Consider the following 17,022-nt stretch of genomic DNA (forward strand, 5'->3'; position numbering starts at 1 on the left):
TGCTCGCCCTAATATTGATATATTTCTTAGTTCCATTCTTTTACTTTTAGATGTGTGTATTGTTATGAATTGTTAGATACTACTGTACTGCTGGAGCTAGGAACACAAGCGTTTCGCTACACCCGCAATAACATCTGCTAAATATGTGTATGTGACCAATAAAATGTGATCATATCCATAATAACCTCATCATGTAGACTAGTCCACCCGCACTGTATCTGCTAGCTGTTGGCTAAAGTACACATACCAGGACCAGAGTCGGCACGTGTGCCATTTATCACAACAGTTTGTGACAGAACTATCCGTAGAGTTCAAAATACAATAGAAGCGCAATGAACTTTAGATTTTTATGCGGTACATGAAAACTTAAGCGAAAAAGTACATTTTTTGTGCTCTACTTCATCTCACAAAGCCTTTTAACCGCATCATGTCAATTTGAAGGTAACACATCTCAGGTGGGAAAATGTTGTTTTTCTGCAGATTTTAGAATATATATATATGGCTTTAAATTGTGCTATAATTGTTTCTCTCTGAAGCCCTCATTTTTTCAACATTTTTTCAAATGAGTCCAACCCATTGGTATCTCACCACTTTTGGACGTAATAGCACTCCCAGAATGCATTCATTAGTGAATCAATAATAAATTCAGTACATTAGTTTATACTGGATTAAGTTAACTTTAATTAACTGTCATTTTGTTAGTTATGCTCCATCTTGTGACAATATCAGTTCTTTTTAAGTCTTGGTTTCAATAGTTTATATTTTTTTCTAAGAGATTGTCAGTTGGATAGGATCTCTGCAAGGTTTTGTACATATTACCTATCATATGCGTATCCTTTTCTGACTCAAATAGGAGTCCCTCAACATTGCTCTGTCCAAAAGATTTCAGATTCGAAATTGTGTGATATAAAACTGATAAATATTTTATTCAATTTCAGTGTCTGTTCTACTTCCATTAAATATGCTGAGCAAAAATATAAACGTAACACTTAAAGTTTTGGTACCATGTTTTATGAACTGAAATGAAAGATCCTAGAAATCATTCATATGCACAAAAAACATATTTCTCTCAAATGATTTGCACAAATGTTAGTGAGCGTTTCTCTTTTGACAAGATAATCCATCCACCTGACAGGTGTGGCATATCATGAAGCTGATTAATATCATATCACAGGTGCACCTTGTGCTGGGCACAATAAAAGGCCACTCTAAAATGTGTAGTTTTGTCACACAAAGCAATACCACAGATGTCTCAAGTTTTGAGGGGGTGTGCAATTGGCATGCTGACGGCAAGAATGTCCACCGGAGCTGTTGCCAGATAATTGAATGTTCTTTTCTCTACCATAAGCCGCATCCAACATCGTTTTAGAGAATTTGGTAGTACGTCCAACCGGCCTCACAACCGCACATCACGTGTAACCACACCAGCCCAGGACCTCCAAATCCGGCTTCTTAATCTGCAGGATTGTCTGAGACCAGCCACCCAGACATCTAAGGAAACTTTGGGATTGCACAACTGAAAAATTTCTGCACAAACTGTAAGAAACCGTCTCAGGGTAGCTCATCTGCGTGCTCGTCGTCCTCACCAGGGTCTTGACCTGACTGCAGTTACGCGTCGTAACTGACTTCAGTGGGAAAATGCTCACCTTCGATGGCCACTGGGACGCTGGAGAAATGTGCCCTTCACGGATGAATTCCGGTTTCAACAGTACCAGGCAGATGGCAGACAGCATGTATGGCGTTGTGTGGGCGCACGGTTTACTGATGTCAATGTTGTGTACATACAGCCCCATGGTGGCAGTGGGGTTATGGTATGGGCAGGCATAAGCTACGGACAACAAACTCAATTGCATTTTATTGATGGCAATTTGAATGCACAGAGATACCGTGACGAGATCCTGAAGCCCATTGTCGTGCCATTTCATGTTGCACAGCCCCATGTCGCAAGGATCTGTACAAAATTCCAGGAAGCTGAAAATATCCCAGTTCTTCTATGGTCTGCATACTCACCAGACATGTCACCCATTGAGCATGTTTGGGATGCTCCGTATTGACGCGTATGACAGTGTGTTCCAGTTCCCACAAATATACATCAACTTCACACAACCAATGAGTGCGACAACATTCCACAGGCCACAATCAACAGCCTGATCAACCCGCAGCAAGGTTCCAACATCTAGTGGAAAGCATTCCCAGAAGAGTGGAGCCTGTTATAGCAGCAAAGGAGGGACCAACTCCATATTAATGCCCATGATTTTGGAATGAGATGTTCAACGAGCAGGTGTCCATATACTTTTGGTCATGTAGTGCATCTGTAACCAACAGATGCATATCTGTTTTCCCAGTCATGTGAAATCCATAGATTAGGGCCTTAATACATTTATTTAAATCCTTATATGAACTGTAACTCAGTAAAAGCTTAGAAATTGTTTCATGTTGCGTTTCTATTTTGGTTCAGTGTAGACGCATTGACCTGGCTCAAAATGAAGGTAAATATTCATATCAGAAGGTTATGTCTCCATCAAGTGGCTAAGAGGCTGGGATGCAGACATATGCAAGAGTAGGTGTGTGTCTGTGTAACACATGGGGATGTGTGAAACTTACACCTCAGCCCGAAGAGTCCCCACTTGCGCCACCGTATAGCTAGCTTTTCACGTGGCGGGACTGGAAAGACACTTTGGGAGGGCGGTCATGTGTGCTAGAAAAAGACAAGGTCCTGGGTTTGAGCCTCAGTGTTGGCCGAATCAGAATGAAGTGGCACTCACTACGCAAGCAGTGTAATGTCCTTTACATCTGCGTGGGTGTGGTGCGCTTGTGTGGTGAAGGCAGGTGCTCTTCTCCACCCTCTTAGCAAAAGCAATCTGGTGTGACTCACGCGGGTGAGGCGCTGGTGTTCTATTTAAAAGTCAGGGTCCCTTTTCTCATCAACGCTCTGAATTAGAGGCGCAACCTTTACACTCCAGCTCTCTCTCCTTAGCTGAGCGCAGTAACTGTGCTTAGAAACACAGTGTCAGGGACAACATGCAAAAAACAAATACTTTTGTCTTATAAATAGCGTAGTAGCATTACCTATTACCTATTACTTAACCTTTCTAATGCTGTAATCAAATCCAGCCATATATCTAGAGGTATTATAACTGGTGATAATATCAAGGGGACCTCAGGGAACCTTGTTTTTCTTTTCTTGCAAGACACATTATCAGTCCACGAAAAGGCACACAAACCTTTACATGACGTCCGTACACACTGTTTGCATGAAAAGTCTCAATCTTCCAAATACATGCCAAAATGAGTCTACACAACATCATTATCACCCCCACCACCACCGTCATCGTCATCATAAGTACCGGTCATTACCAGGAGAGGGCGGCTGCAACTTGGCCTGCTTCCTGTTGTCCCCCCCAGTCCCAGTGTTGCTGTCAGCCGGCTGGTCCTCTCCCCGCTCCACCTTACACTCATAGGCAAACAGGTACTGGATGTACTGCTTCTTCAGAGAGCTGGCGGAGCTACTGGAGGTACCAACACTCAGACTAGTGGACAGCTCTCGCCACTTCTTGTTCTTGTTCACCTGGAGGGGAGAGGATGGTAGGGAGGAGAGGGGGGATGGGGAGACAAGAGACAGGAGACAGGAGACAGAGCATTAATACAATGGCATGTTAGTCCGCTGTATGTACCCTGGCTTGTAACTGCTAACCAGTTGCTTTGTCCCACTTCAAAGCGACAACCAGATAAGTGATGTTGACGAGTCTAATCAAACACATCAAAAGTGTATAGCGCAACATTATTTCTGTCCTGCAACACATGAGAAAAACACTTCGCAGTGTCTATCAGTCCTGAACTCAGTGGTTGTCTCTCACCATGGCCAGGCCCCCTATCTCCTTGACCACCATGTACAGTCTGTAGAGGTCCAGGGGCTTCTTGCCCACGGCAGGGAGGTGGGGAACAGGTGTACCCCTCTCCTCCATAAAGGACAGGTAGCGGTCCACCCAGCCACGCCTCTCCGGCTCCCCACCCATATCATACATACGTGTGATTTGCTCGTTAGTCATGGTGGACGAGTTGGGCTTCTGAGTTCGGAAGAGATGAAGAGATATATGGAATTAGCTCCAACCTTGCAAACTGGCACAACTACTCACACCAGTAATCATACTGAAGATAAAAAACCACAACAAATAAAACACTGGAAGATATTGGTTGGAATGTAAAGGAAGAGTGTCACATACAGGGCTGGAGGGAGTCTTTGGCCAGACGGGGCTGCTGATGCTGTCACTGTCATCCCCATGGTAGGAGGACAGGCTGGCTGGGCTGGGGGACAGGGGAGAGGGGACAGGCATGGCACCAGGGGTGGTGGGCTGGGAGACACACTGGGATCCACTGTAGCCATCCTGTAACATACACAGAGAGAGGGAGAGAGCCCCGTGGTGAGTGTTAGTGGTGGAGACAGAGTGGAATGGATTCTGTTTTTCGTATTGCTCTGTTCTTTCCTCACCCATTCCTTCACCCCAAACACTACCTACCGTGTGTGAACAAAAAGTGAGTATGTTCTGAAAAGGCTCCCTTGCGATTAGCTTGCATGCATCAAAAACACTCAGCAAACCAGAAAGAGAGACACAGCGAGAAAGACCACTCGGAATGCAGGGAACAAGTGCTGTGTGTACAGGTAGGTTTGTGTTTGAGCGTTTCAGTGACAGATTGCATATGTCAGCAGAACCATCTCTCTTTCGTAGAAAGCATCTGGTTCCCCTGGTCTCTCTCTCTCTCTCTCTTTCTCTCTCGTCTGCCAGGGCAGGGAGACTAAGGCCTTGTCTTGTTACTACCGAGTACAGACACATCATCTCTTAAGGGACCTCTGGGGGTCTTCACACAGCTCAGACTGCCTTCAATAATTCAACACCCACCACTACTATCAACAAAGACTGGGCTTTTCATAGAAATGATGGGGGCAAAACCAAAAGGCAGGAATGGAAAGAGCCAAAGTGCAAAGCTGTTGCTGAGCTGAGCTTCATTTGGGAGAAGTGAGCAGTCAGCATTATAGTGGATTGGGCTGTGGCGAGGAGTGAAAGCACAGTGTATGTGGATGTGTGCAAGATTCTAAACAACCTCTTTGCAGTTATAGCTGCCAACACATCAAAAGGAACAGAGATGATGACAAAAACAAATCAAGAGGACGTTATGAACTGTAAGTGTTGAACAAATTATTAAACATGGCAAGAAAACATATGCTGCATATGCTGATCAGATGCCTTTGGTTCATTAGTGAGTGAGTGAGAGCGAGAGAGAGGTTGTACCTTGGGTCTGGGAGGTTCATTGGTGGGCATGCTCTCCTCCTTGCCATCCATTTTCTGCTTCCCAACAGGAGTCACCATCCCATCCCCAGCCATCCCCATGGGCCCTACACAGAAGAAAATGGAGGGAAGAATCAATGAAAGATTTTCAAACATTTTAAAGTAAATTTCCAGTGTTTACAGATTTCTATGAAATATGACCTATTATTACTTACAGTACGAGTGAAAGTTTTCCTTCCAAAATGTTTTATTTAAGTATGTTTAAAAAGCTGCTTTTCTGTGTTGAAATGGAGTGGGCGTACCACAACAACAGAATGGTGTGGGCGTATACCGGTCATAAAAAATATAGATCGCTGATTGGCCAGCTCATCCTCCTCTAGACCGCTGATGGCCAGCTCATCCTCCACAGGAGTATGACATCATACTCTATGAGGAAATAGCAAAAAATAAAAATAAACGGTCTGTTTGAGATACAAGTTTGAGGTGTTTTTTTGTGTTTTTTTTTCTCCAATTTATGCTTTGACCACAAATACGCGAGTATAGAACGAGTCAACAACATTATTTGGGCATAAGTTAATCAGAACATTCCCTTTTAAAAGTCAGATTTGCAGTGGACAATTCATTTAAAAGGCATTGGTGCATCATGAGTGAATTGCCCCTCTGGGATAATAAGGACTCTACTCTGTTCTGGCATTGGTGCATCATGAGTGCACCAGACAAACTTTTGAATGAAACATATGAGTGCATAATGAACGCATGTTCACACCTGGGAGTACTTGGTCTATCCACAGGGGGTACTTGAGAAGACTGATGAGACCATAGGTCTACTGGTTAAATGTACATGAGTGGGTACTACAGGGCTACTCTGGGCAGAGCTAAATTCAGTTTGTGCGACAGTAACTGAAGAAGTTTGGGAACCACTGGCCTAGTGTATGAGGAGCAATCTTCACATAGCATGTACATAAGGAGTCGATGGGGTTATTAGTCATTGTAGCCATTGTGCTACATCTTGTCTCTGAAATACGCGCACACAGAGCCAAATGATGAGCTGCTCTGAAGCCAAAGAACAGTTCTGGGGAGATGGAACACGTCCTTTGTATCTCCAAGGTCCTCTTCCAGGGATTCTTCTCAAAAGGAATAAAGGCAAAATAAACAAATAAAAATGAAGAAGTCATTGCTTGAGATAAAAAAAGAGCCTTTAAATGAAAAGCCATTGCACTCTCTCGGCCTTGCTGACTATATATCTTATGCTTTTGTCTAACATTGAATAGGTATTTCAGCACCACAAATATAAATTCTTCTCTCGCAATGTTTATGAACTGGTAGACGTAAAGATGATATTAACATTTTTGATATCTTAGGTAACATCTTTCAAAAGTTCTTGGTCGAAATGAATAATATCTTGAAGACTACTTTCCGAGTGTGGACTGAATAAGCATTTTCCTATTGAGAAGAAAGTGTCCCTACATGCCAAGAGTCCCAAGGTTTGTCCCTCTATTTCTCAGCTCGGCGCTCAGCACTATGTGAAACTAATAGCTTTTTACCAACCCCAGGGGCAGCTGAGATGAGTTTTTAAGAACCTTGGCACTCTAATTCATTTGAAGTCTTCCAAATGTCATGCAGCCTGATATTTAGTTTTGTAAGGCTGAGCAGAAAGCTCTTTTCATATAGAGCCTTGCATTCTCCGAGGTGTGTTTAGCACAATGTGGAGGGGTGAAGGGCAAGAGAGAGCAGGAGAAAGGGGCACACTGCATTAATCTGTTCTCAGGAGGGCCAACGGAACAAGAAAAATAACAGAACAGAGCTGTCTGCAGGAAATAAAACATCTTCAGAACAGTAACCAGCTCTGTATACAAAATAAAAATACAGAAATATCACATTTACATAAGTATTCAGACCCTTTACTCCGTACTTTGTTAAAAGCACCTTTGGCAGCGATGACAGCCTCAAGCCTTCTTGGGTATGACGCTACAAGCTTGGCACACCTGTATTTGGGGAGTTACTCCCATTCTTCTCTGCAGATCCTCTCAAGCTCTGTCAGGTTGGATGGGGAGAATCGCTGTACAGCTATTTTGAGGTCTCTCCAGAGATGCTCGATCGGGTTCAAGTCCGGGCTCTGGCCAGGCTACTCAAGTTCATTCAGAGACCTGTCCTGAAGCCACTCCTGCGTTGTCTTGGCTGTGTTGCTAGGGTAGTGGTCCTGTTGGATGAACCTTCGCCCCCAGTCTGAGGTCCTGAGCTCTCTGGAGCAGGTTTTCATCAAGGACCTCTCTGTACTTTGCTCCGTTCATCTTCCCCTCGATCCTGCCTAGTCTCCCAGTTCCTGCCTTTGAAAAACATCCCCACAGCATGATGCTCCCACCACAATGTTTCATCATAGGGATAGTGCCAGGTTTCTTCCAAATGTGGCACTTGGCATTCAGGCCAAAGTTTTCAATCTTTTCATCAGATCAGAAAATCTTGCTTCTCATGGTCTGAGAGTCTTTAGGTTCCTTTTGGCAAACTCCAAGAGGGCTGTCATGTGCCTTTTACTGAGGAGTGGCTTCCGTTTGGCCACTCTACCATAAAGGCCTGATTGGTGGAGTGCTGCAGAGATGGTTGTCATTCTGGAAGGTTCTTCCATCTCCACAGAGGAACTCTATAGCTCTGTCAGAGTGACCATCAGGTTCTTGTTCACCTCCCTGACCAAGGCCCTTCTCCCCCAATTGCTCAGTTTGGCCAGTCGACCAGCTCTAGGAAGTCTCTAGGAGTCTGGGTGGTTCCAAACTTCTTCCATTTAAGAATGATGGAGGCTACTGTGTCGTTGGGGACCTTCAATACTGCAGAATGTTTTTGGTATCCTTCCCCAGATCTGTGCCTCGACACAATCCTGTCTTGGAGCTCTACGGATAATTCCTTTGACCTCGTGGCTTGGTTTTTGCTCTGACAACTGTGGGACCTTATATAGACAGATGTGTGCCTTTCCAAATTATGTCCAATCAATTAAATTTACCACAGGTGGACTCCAATGAATTTGTAGAAACATCTCAAGGATGATCAATGGAAACAGGATACACCCGAGCTCAACTTCGTGTCTTATAGCAATGGGTCTGAATACTGATGTAAATAAGGTATGTGTTTTTTATTTTTAATACATTTGCAAAATGTCTAAAAACCTGTTTTCGTTGTGTCATTATGGGGTATTGTGTGTAGATTGCTGCGTTTTTTTCCTTTAATCCATTATAGAAAATATGGCTGTAATGTAACAAAATATGGAAAAAGTCTAGGGGTCTCAATACTTTCCGAAGGCACAGTATATATTTTTTATTTAAAGTTTATTTAACTAGGCAAGTCAGTTAAGAACAAATTCTCATTTACAATGACGACCTACCCTGGCCAAACCCTCCCCGAACCCAGACAACGCCCGCCCTATGTGACACAGCCCAGTATTGAACCAGGGTCTGTATTGATGCCTCTAGCACTGCGATGCAGTGCCTTAGACCGCTGCGCCACTCAGGAGACACTCCATCACTCTCCTTCTTGGTCAAATAGCCTTTACACAGCCTGGAGGTGTGGGTCATTGTCCTGTTGAAAAACAAATGATAAGCGCAAACCAGATGGGACGGCATATCGCTGCAGAATGCTGTGGTAGCCATGCTGGTTATGTGTGCCTTCAATTCTAAATAAATCACTGACAGTGTCACCAGCAAAGTACCCCCAAACCATCACACCTCCTCCTCCATGCTTCATGGTGGGAACCTCACATGCGGAGATCATCCGTTCACCTACTCACAAAGACACGGCGGTTGGAACCAAAAGACTCACATTTTTACTCGCTGGTCTAATGTCCATTGCACGTGTTTCTTGGCCCAAGCAAGTCTCTTTTTATTGGTGTCCTTTAGTAGTGGTTTCTTTGCTACAATTCAACCATGAGGCCTGATTCACGCAGTCTCCTCTGAACAGTAGATGTTTAGATGTCTGCTACTTGAACTCTGTGAAGCATTTATTTGGGCTGCAATTTCTGAGGCTGGTAACTCTAATGAATTTATCCTCTGCAGCAGAGGTAACTCTGGGTCTTCCTTTCCTGTGGCGGTCCTGATGAGAGACAGTTTCATCTTAGCGCTTGATGATTTCTGCACTTGAAGAAACGTTTAAAGTTATTGAAATGTTCCTCATTGACTGACCTTCATGTCTTAAAGTAATGACGGACTGTTGTTTTTTCTTCTTATTTGAGCTGTTCTTGCCATAATATACCACCCTCACCTTGTCACAACACAACCGATTGGCTCAAACGCATTAAGAAGGAAAGAAATTCCACAATTAACTTTTAACAAGGCACACCTGTTAATTGAAATGCATTCAAGGTGTCCACATCATGAAGCTGGTTGAGAGAATGCTAACAGAATGCCAAGAGTGTGCAAAGCTATCATCAAGGGTGGCTACTTTGAAGAATCTAAAATCTATTTTGATTTGTTTAAACATTTTTTGGTTAATACATGATATCATATGTGTTATTTTGTAGTTCACTATTATTCTTCTTCACTATGACCCTTGAATGAGTAGATTTGTCTAAACTTTTGACTGGTACAGTATATATATATATATATATATATATATTATTTTTTTTACTCTTGCATCATTGGAAAAAGGTTTGTCAGCAAGCCTTTAACTGTAAAGTCTACACCAGTTGTATTCGACACATGTGATACATAACATTCGATTTGATTTGTTGTTGGAAGTCGGTCAAACTGAAGGCTATAGAAGACTCAACTTAATCTCACAACCATTTTAGACAATTGTTCACTACTTTGGTTGCTGTTGGGTACCTTGTTGGCCAGTCCAGGTCTTACCTGAGGGTGGCATATTGTAGGGTGGACCCTGTGGCGTGCCCATGCTTGAGTTGTTGCCCTGTGACTGGTTGATGGGGGGCACAATCTGGTTTATGCCAGGGCCTGGGTAGCTGCCCTGTCTGGGACACAGAGAGAGAGAGACAAGAGCTGGTTAGAGAGGAAAGACTGGACCCAGCTACATGGTGTGGAGAGCAATTAGTTGGCTTTTGACATGGTAGTAGAAAAGACTCCGTAATAGATTAGACTTTCTGCCTCTATTGCAAAGCTATAAGGCCATGCCAGGTAGAGGGTATACCCATATGTTTCAGTACTGTATAAACCATCATCCTGAAAATGTATGGGCACATTTCATAGAAAAAAAACTGAATCTCTCTTTAAAAGCAAGTGTGTGTGAGTCACAGCCGAATAGAAAGCTGTTTCATCCTCCTATCCTTCCTCTCATCCCTTGCAAATCCCTCACCCCTCCTCTCCTCAGCCCTCTTCCCTCCTTCCCTCCTCTCCCCATGAAGTCATAATTGAACTAATTAAGGTGTGCTTCTGGAAAGGATCATGTTATTTGTTGCTATGGCGACGGCTGAAATCAATCCCGTTCTTTTCTCCTTGCCTCGTCGCATCACGGCGTGTTGGGAGGACATCAGAGGGCTTATCAGCAACCTGCTGAACCAGCGTCACACACAGCAGACAGACGGTCACTGTCAACGCTCCATACCCTGTGCCCTGTACAATGCTAGCTCTGTAACAGCCCTGTACCAGCCCTGTACCAACTCAACAGACATCGCACCAGGATGGATAGCAGTTGGAACATCTCTACTTCCTGCTGGTCCAAATAATCCCTTGGATAACGAGAGAACAGGAAAAGGAGAGTGAGAGAAGTGGCAGAGGGGGGAGTGAGAGAGAGAGAGAGCGAGAGAGAGAGAGAGAGAGAGAGGGGGGGGGTAGGAGTACAGAAGATCCCCTCATCTGTTGTGGATCATTTCCTTGAAGTGGCGAGAGAGTAGAGCAGATTAGAAAGGGTATTTAAGGAACATGGAGTAAAGGGTTGACAGTAATAGTAGTAGTAGTAGTAGCAGTAGTGGGGCTAGCTTTGTGTTAAAATGCCACACTGACAAGGTCATAGTAATTGCCTTTCTGTCTGGAGGGCAATCCTACATCCTACATTCATCTCAACACTGTGATCACAAGGACAAAAAAACAAAGCAAACTCTCAATCCGGATTTGTGTCAGTCAGTCAAAAGAGCTGAACTTCCCCAAGCAGAGGAGGACAACAATGTATTGGATGTGTGACAGTGACAAACCAGGCAGAAGGAGGGATGGGTTTGAGATTATTGGGAGGTTTATCATCTCACAGATGTAATTAGTCATAGAGCATGTGTGATACATATGTAATCCCTCTATGGGCCTGGGCTCACAGGAAAAATCATGGCTCACAGACAACAACATACACTGATATCCATCAAATCCTGCCTGTTATAGACTGTTTCCTTGGCAGCACTTTATTTGACAGTACTGTGTTACGATGGGATTTGCTGGGTATTTCCAAGGAAATAATGTGGTATCATTGGGTACTTTCTGTTACTTCAAAGAATTCAACACAATCGGTAGCTAACATGGTGACAATTGCCACCTCGTGTCGGAGTATATCGCTTCAGTTCCGTAAAGTGCTGTTTCTCCCTACTGCATCCACAACCGACATCGCCCCACATACAACAAAAATCCCAGCGCCAGTGCTGACGAGAATAATGTAATAAAAAACATCAACAGCAACAAGAAAGTGGAGTTCGACTGTGGGGCATTATTATCCATTATTACAAATTCATGTCATAAAAAAAGCCCATTAGGAAACACTTGATGGAGGGAACGCAGGCCGTTTAATCACACTTAATGTATGCATGTGCTGCTATCAAAAAAGGCACAGCACATTTATCTTGCTCTCGGGCACCTTCGCTGGGGGAAAAAAAAAACCTGTTGCCGCAGAGAACGATGGGAAAGCAGAAAGGGAGGGAGAGGCGGAAGGATGGAGAGGGAAAGAGAGGCGAAACGCAGCAAGAGGGGAGTGGGACAAAGCGAAAAGGAGAAATACAAGAGGGAGAGGATAAATAGAGAGATGAGAGGGGAAAAGATAGTGAAGAGAGAGGGAGTGTGTCCCGGGTGAGACTGTGGGGGGCGTATTTCCAGATCACAGCGCAGGCTGTACCATCCAGTCGTCATTGTAGCGTAATCATTGTATCGTGAGCTGAGCTAGGAGATGGTTGAGAGGAATCTGAGCTCCTCTAATTGAGAAGGATAAAACCCAGCCCCACCCTCTATTGTTCTCTCTCTCTCTCTCTCTCTCTCTCTCTCTCTCTCTCTCTCTCTCTCTCTCTCTCTCTCTCTCTCTCTCTCTCTCTCTCTCTCTCTCTCTCTCTCTCTCTCTCTCTCTCTCTCTCTCTCTCTCTCTCTCTCTCTCTCTCTCTCTCTCTCTCTCTCTCTCTCTCTCTCTCTCATTGTGTTGTGTGGGAGAACACAGCTGTTTTGTTGTGCTCTGCTTCTCAAAACGATACTGCTGATTTGACACTGCTTTCAGTTGAATCTGTGAGCCAGCAAGTAGTAACATGAATATGGCCAGATGAAGTCAGGAAAAACTAATAAAATAAACCATAAAATGTAGATTTAGTTTTAGCCCAGAAACAAGATAGGCAGAAAACATTACTACCAGCGCAAACCATTATGAGTAATGCTCTCATGGGGTGTTAGCCACATTTAGAGCCTCTTGAAATATTCTGAGGGAAATAATATGTGCTTTGAATCACTTCAGCAGATAAACAGATTAGTAATCACTGTTCTATTTAAATGACTAGCCCTGTAGTCAGTCCCAGTCCCAGTCTTGTCGCCCTCCCTGCCTGCCTGTCTCTCGGTCTCCCCTCATCCCCCTGCATGGAACTCTGCTGCCTGTCCTTAGTATTCTGTCCACATGTGTGAAGGACATCTGAGGAGGCCTGTCTCTGAGCACGGCTGGGGAGAGAAAGGGAGAGAGGGCCGTTGCCAAGGGCTGCCATGGTTACCGGGTGCCAGACAGCCAGCTGCAGTCACACACACAGCTCCATGCCAGACCAGCACTACAGTGCCAGTGTCAAAGTCCCCTTCCTGCCTGTCCACTGCAAACACTCACTGCTACAACAGGGAGTGAATTCTGTGTGGCAGGAGAAAATAGGGGTACTAAAGTACTGCCACCATCCAGACCCTATCATTACCCAGCCCCACCACCCCCCATCAACCCTGCCTGGTGAGAGGGAGGGAGAGAGAGAGAGAAAGAGAGAGAGAGAGAGAGAGAGAGAGAGAGAGAGAGAGAGAGAGAGAGAGAGAGAGAGAGAGAGAGAGAGAGAGAGAGAGAGAGAGAGAGAGAGAGAGAGAGAGAGAGAGAGATTTGGAGAGGGGGGGGGGGTCTGCATGGTGTAGTCAGTGGGAGGGTATGAACAATATGAATTATATATGGGCACAATCTGCTCTTAAGGAAGCTCCCTCTCAGCCACAGCTCCATTCCAAGCAGCCAGCTCAGCTAGCGCCTGCCTACCTGACTCAACCCAAACAGAATCAAAAATAAAACAATGAATAAAAGGACAGCCTTTTAACATATTAAATCCTGAGAAAAGCCCCCCTTCCCCTTACATCAAACAGTTCTGAAGGGAGAGAAGCCATTTATTAAAGCCTAGCTGGAGCTGATGCCAAGGCTGCCTGTGAGCCACAACGCTGGCGGCAACAGCAATGCATTCTTGACATTCAAGCAGCTCTTATTTATTTAGTAAATTTACTTACTAAGGAGGTCAGAAATGAATTATTTGGTGAGGATTTACCCCTAAGCGCTCTTCTCTCTCGCTTTCTCTCTTTCCATTTCTTTAATTTATTTTTCTTTTAAGCATGCTTTTCTCTAAGTGCTTATTTTCTACAAGCCGTGTTTCTGTAGCTCCAGGGACAGCTACCAAAGTCATTTGAAAAAAGACTTTCTGTCTTCAGCCAACAGAGCTAGGAGAACACCTAGCTTCCTAATACTTACTCTCTGGTTCTGTTCTCCAATTCCCAACACCAGTGTTCACTCAAGAGACTTTACTCCTATTTCCAATCATTGATCCAAACCAAGTCACAAGTCGTGCAAAAGGTATCATCTCAACTTAAAACCTCAACATAACCCGATTCAAACCCAAGTGCCTTTGATAGACGTACATTACTGACAGCAAGTTTACAGTCTTTAAGATACAAACATAATATTATTCTAAATGTCAGCCAATCAGACCAAGTATGGGTGTTTTGGTGATTTGATCATGAAAATGGGAAATCATGTATAATTCAAAGCACTTAAGGGAACATCTCTGAGGACTGGGGAAAGCACTAGCTAGCATCCCCATCACACTTATCTAGATGTAATCATAGATTCTCTCCAGCCACAGGATATCATAGTGGCCTTGCTCTGCTCGTTCGGCATTCTTTTCACTCTGCGTAATGAATCTGGAGTAGTCGAGCCCAGGGACAAGGTTCAGGATGTTGGCCGCTTGTTTTCAGACAGACAACAAGAGGTTTAAATGTTTCACAATGCTGCTCTCCGATCAGAATCAGGACTATAAAAGAGTAAACACTAAACACAGTGATTCAGAGCCTTCAGCTCGCTCCAATTTCCCCTTAATCTTCCTCAGCTGTTCAGAGGATGAGAACAAAACAGAACAAGGGTTGAGAAACAGAGATAAACAATAGGAGATGTGGGGGGGGAGGTCCACAATCCTCCTAAATCGGTCCCCCTGCCTTCCCTTCCTGTTTTCTCCATGGCAACACCATGCACGTGCAGCCGCAGAGCAGGGGGCTGTCAGCTCTCTGCCTCCTCAAAGTCAGCTGGAAGAGTCAGTAGAGCTGCCCTCTAACACACACACACACTCTCTCCTTCCCTCTATGTTTCCATCAGACAGCACTAATTGCATTCTCAGCCAGCCTCAGACCATATTTTTTTAGTATATCTTTATTTAATTAGGCAAGTCAGTTAATAACAAATTCTTATTTTCAATGACAGCCTAGGAACAGTGGGTTAACTGCCTTGTTCAGGGGCAGAATGACAGATTTTTACCTTGTCAGCTCGGGGATTCAATCTTGCAACCTTTCAGTTACAAGGCCAACGCTCTAACCACTAGGCTACTTGCCGACCATCTCCACATCTAGGGACAAACTGAGAGACACAAAGTATTTTCATACAGTGTCTTTCTATGGAGGGGGAACTAGTATTCACAGCATGTATGTAAGTACAGTTGAAGTTGAAAGTTTACATACAGATTAGCCAAGTACATTTGAATTCAGTTTTTCACAATTCCTGACATTAATACGAGTAAAAATTTCCTGTCTTAGGTCAGTTAGGACCAGCACTTTATTTTAAGAATGTGAAATGTCAGAATAATAGTAGAGAGAATGATTTATTTAAGGTTTATATATATAAAAATTCACCCAACTTATTGTGGGAAGCTTGTGGAAGTCTACCTGAAAGTTAGTTAATTAAACCATTTAAAGGCAATGCTACCAAATACTAATTGAGTGTATGTAAACGTCTGACCCACTGGAATTGTGAAATAATCTGTCTGTAAACAAATGTTGGAAAAATTACTTGTGTCGTGCACAAAGTAGATGTCCGAACCGACTTGCCAAAACTATAGTTTGTTAACAAGAAATTTGTGGAATGGTTGAAAAACGAGTTTTAATGACTCCAACCTAAGTGTTTGTAAACTTCAGACTTCAACTGTGTGTATGCTATATTATGGACTAGGAGAGCAACTGGAAGAGACCATTTCTGAAGGCCTGGATGAGTGGGTGATGAGCAAGAAAGAGGACAGGGCTGAGGGAGGGAGGGAGGGAGGGAGGGAGGGAGGGAGGGAGGGAGGGAGGGAGGGAGGGAGGGAGGGAGGGAGGGAGGGAGGGAGGGAGGGAGGGAGGGAGGGAGGGAGGGAGGGAGGGAGGGAGGGAGGGAGGGAGGGAGGGAGGGAGGGAGGGAGGGAGGGAGGGGGTAACTGTGCTGAAAGAGGGGACAGGTGAGGATGACAGAAAAACTGTGGTGGAGTGGTTAAGAGAGTCAGTTAGGCAAAGACAATGCCTCCCACCCTCCCTCCCTCTCCTGCCAACCTCTCTCACCGTGGGCCTATGTCTGGGTGTCTGGTAGAATGGCAGTGGAGATTGACAGGCTTTGTGATTTGCCCCAGCAGTATGCATCATGTTGTGCCACTTCTTATTGACAGTGAAGATGTCTGTTAATGGCTCCTTCAGCATTTACATAGTCTGTCTGCAGCGCTCTCCTGACCATTAATCACAGTGTCAACCAACGCAGACACAGACAGGATTCTCCAAATGCCAACCGGCCCCATGATGCATCACCATCGACCATGGTGGGCGCTCTCGCCACAGAGAAATGCATGTTAACCAATTCAACATGGAGTGGGATTCATTTGTCATCATTAACACGCTTGGGGACGATGCTGACTCTCTGTTTCACTCTCAAAAGAAAGCCACGTAAGGGAACTCTTTTTTTTGTTTGTTTGTGATGTAACTTATGAGCGATGTCGAGATTCAACTGAAACTGGCAGGCCGTTGTCTATAGCTCTATTTAGAGTTCTGATATCCCACCATGAGATGAATGGAGCACTGTGGTGGTCATCAAAAAGTTATGGCTGGCCTCTGAACAAACTAAACATAATGAATCTCAAGAGGGTTGAAACCTCCAGATTTGCTCAAAACAACATATTGCTGGGGGGTTGAAAGGGAGTTTAAAAAGCCATGCAAATTTAGCAAGAGTTGGCAACAGAAAGCTAAATACAGGTTAGCGGTTATGCAACCAGTGAAATCCCTCATGAGCAATTTCAGCCAGTGATGCTATCTTTGGCCAGATTAGTTTAGGTGTCAGGTAGGTG

The 17,022-nt window shown here is 44.3% G+C and overlaps 1 pseudogene; it reads right to left on the reverse strand.

Annotated features, from left to right (window-relative positions):
• Positions 1–17,022, reverse strand: part of LOC124046349 — a 228,665-nt pseudogene that overhangs the window by 10,134 nt on the left and 201,509 nt on the right.

This window comes from Oncorhynchus gorbuscha, linkage group LG10 (assembly GCF_021184085.1).
Source record: "Oncorhynchus gorbuscha isolate QuinsamMale2020 ecotype Even-year linkage group LG10, OgorEven_v1.0, whole genome shotgun sequence".
Taxonomy (NCBI): Eukaryota; Metazoa; Chordata; class Actinopteri; order Salmoniformes; family Salmonidae; genus Oncorhynchus; species Oncorhynchus gorbuscha.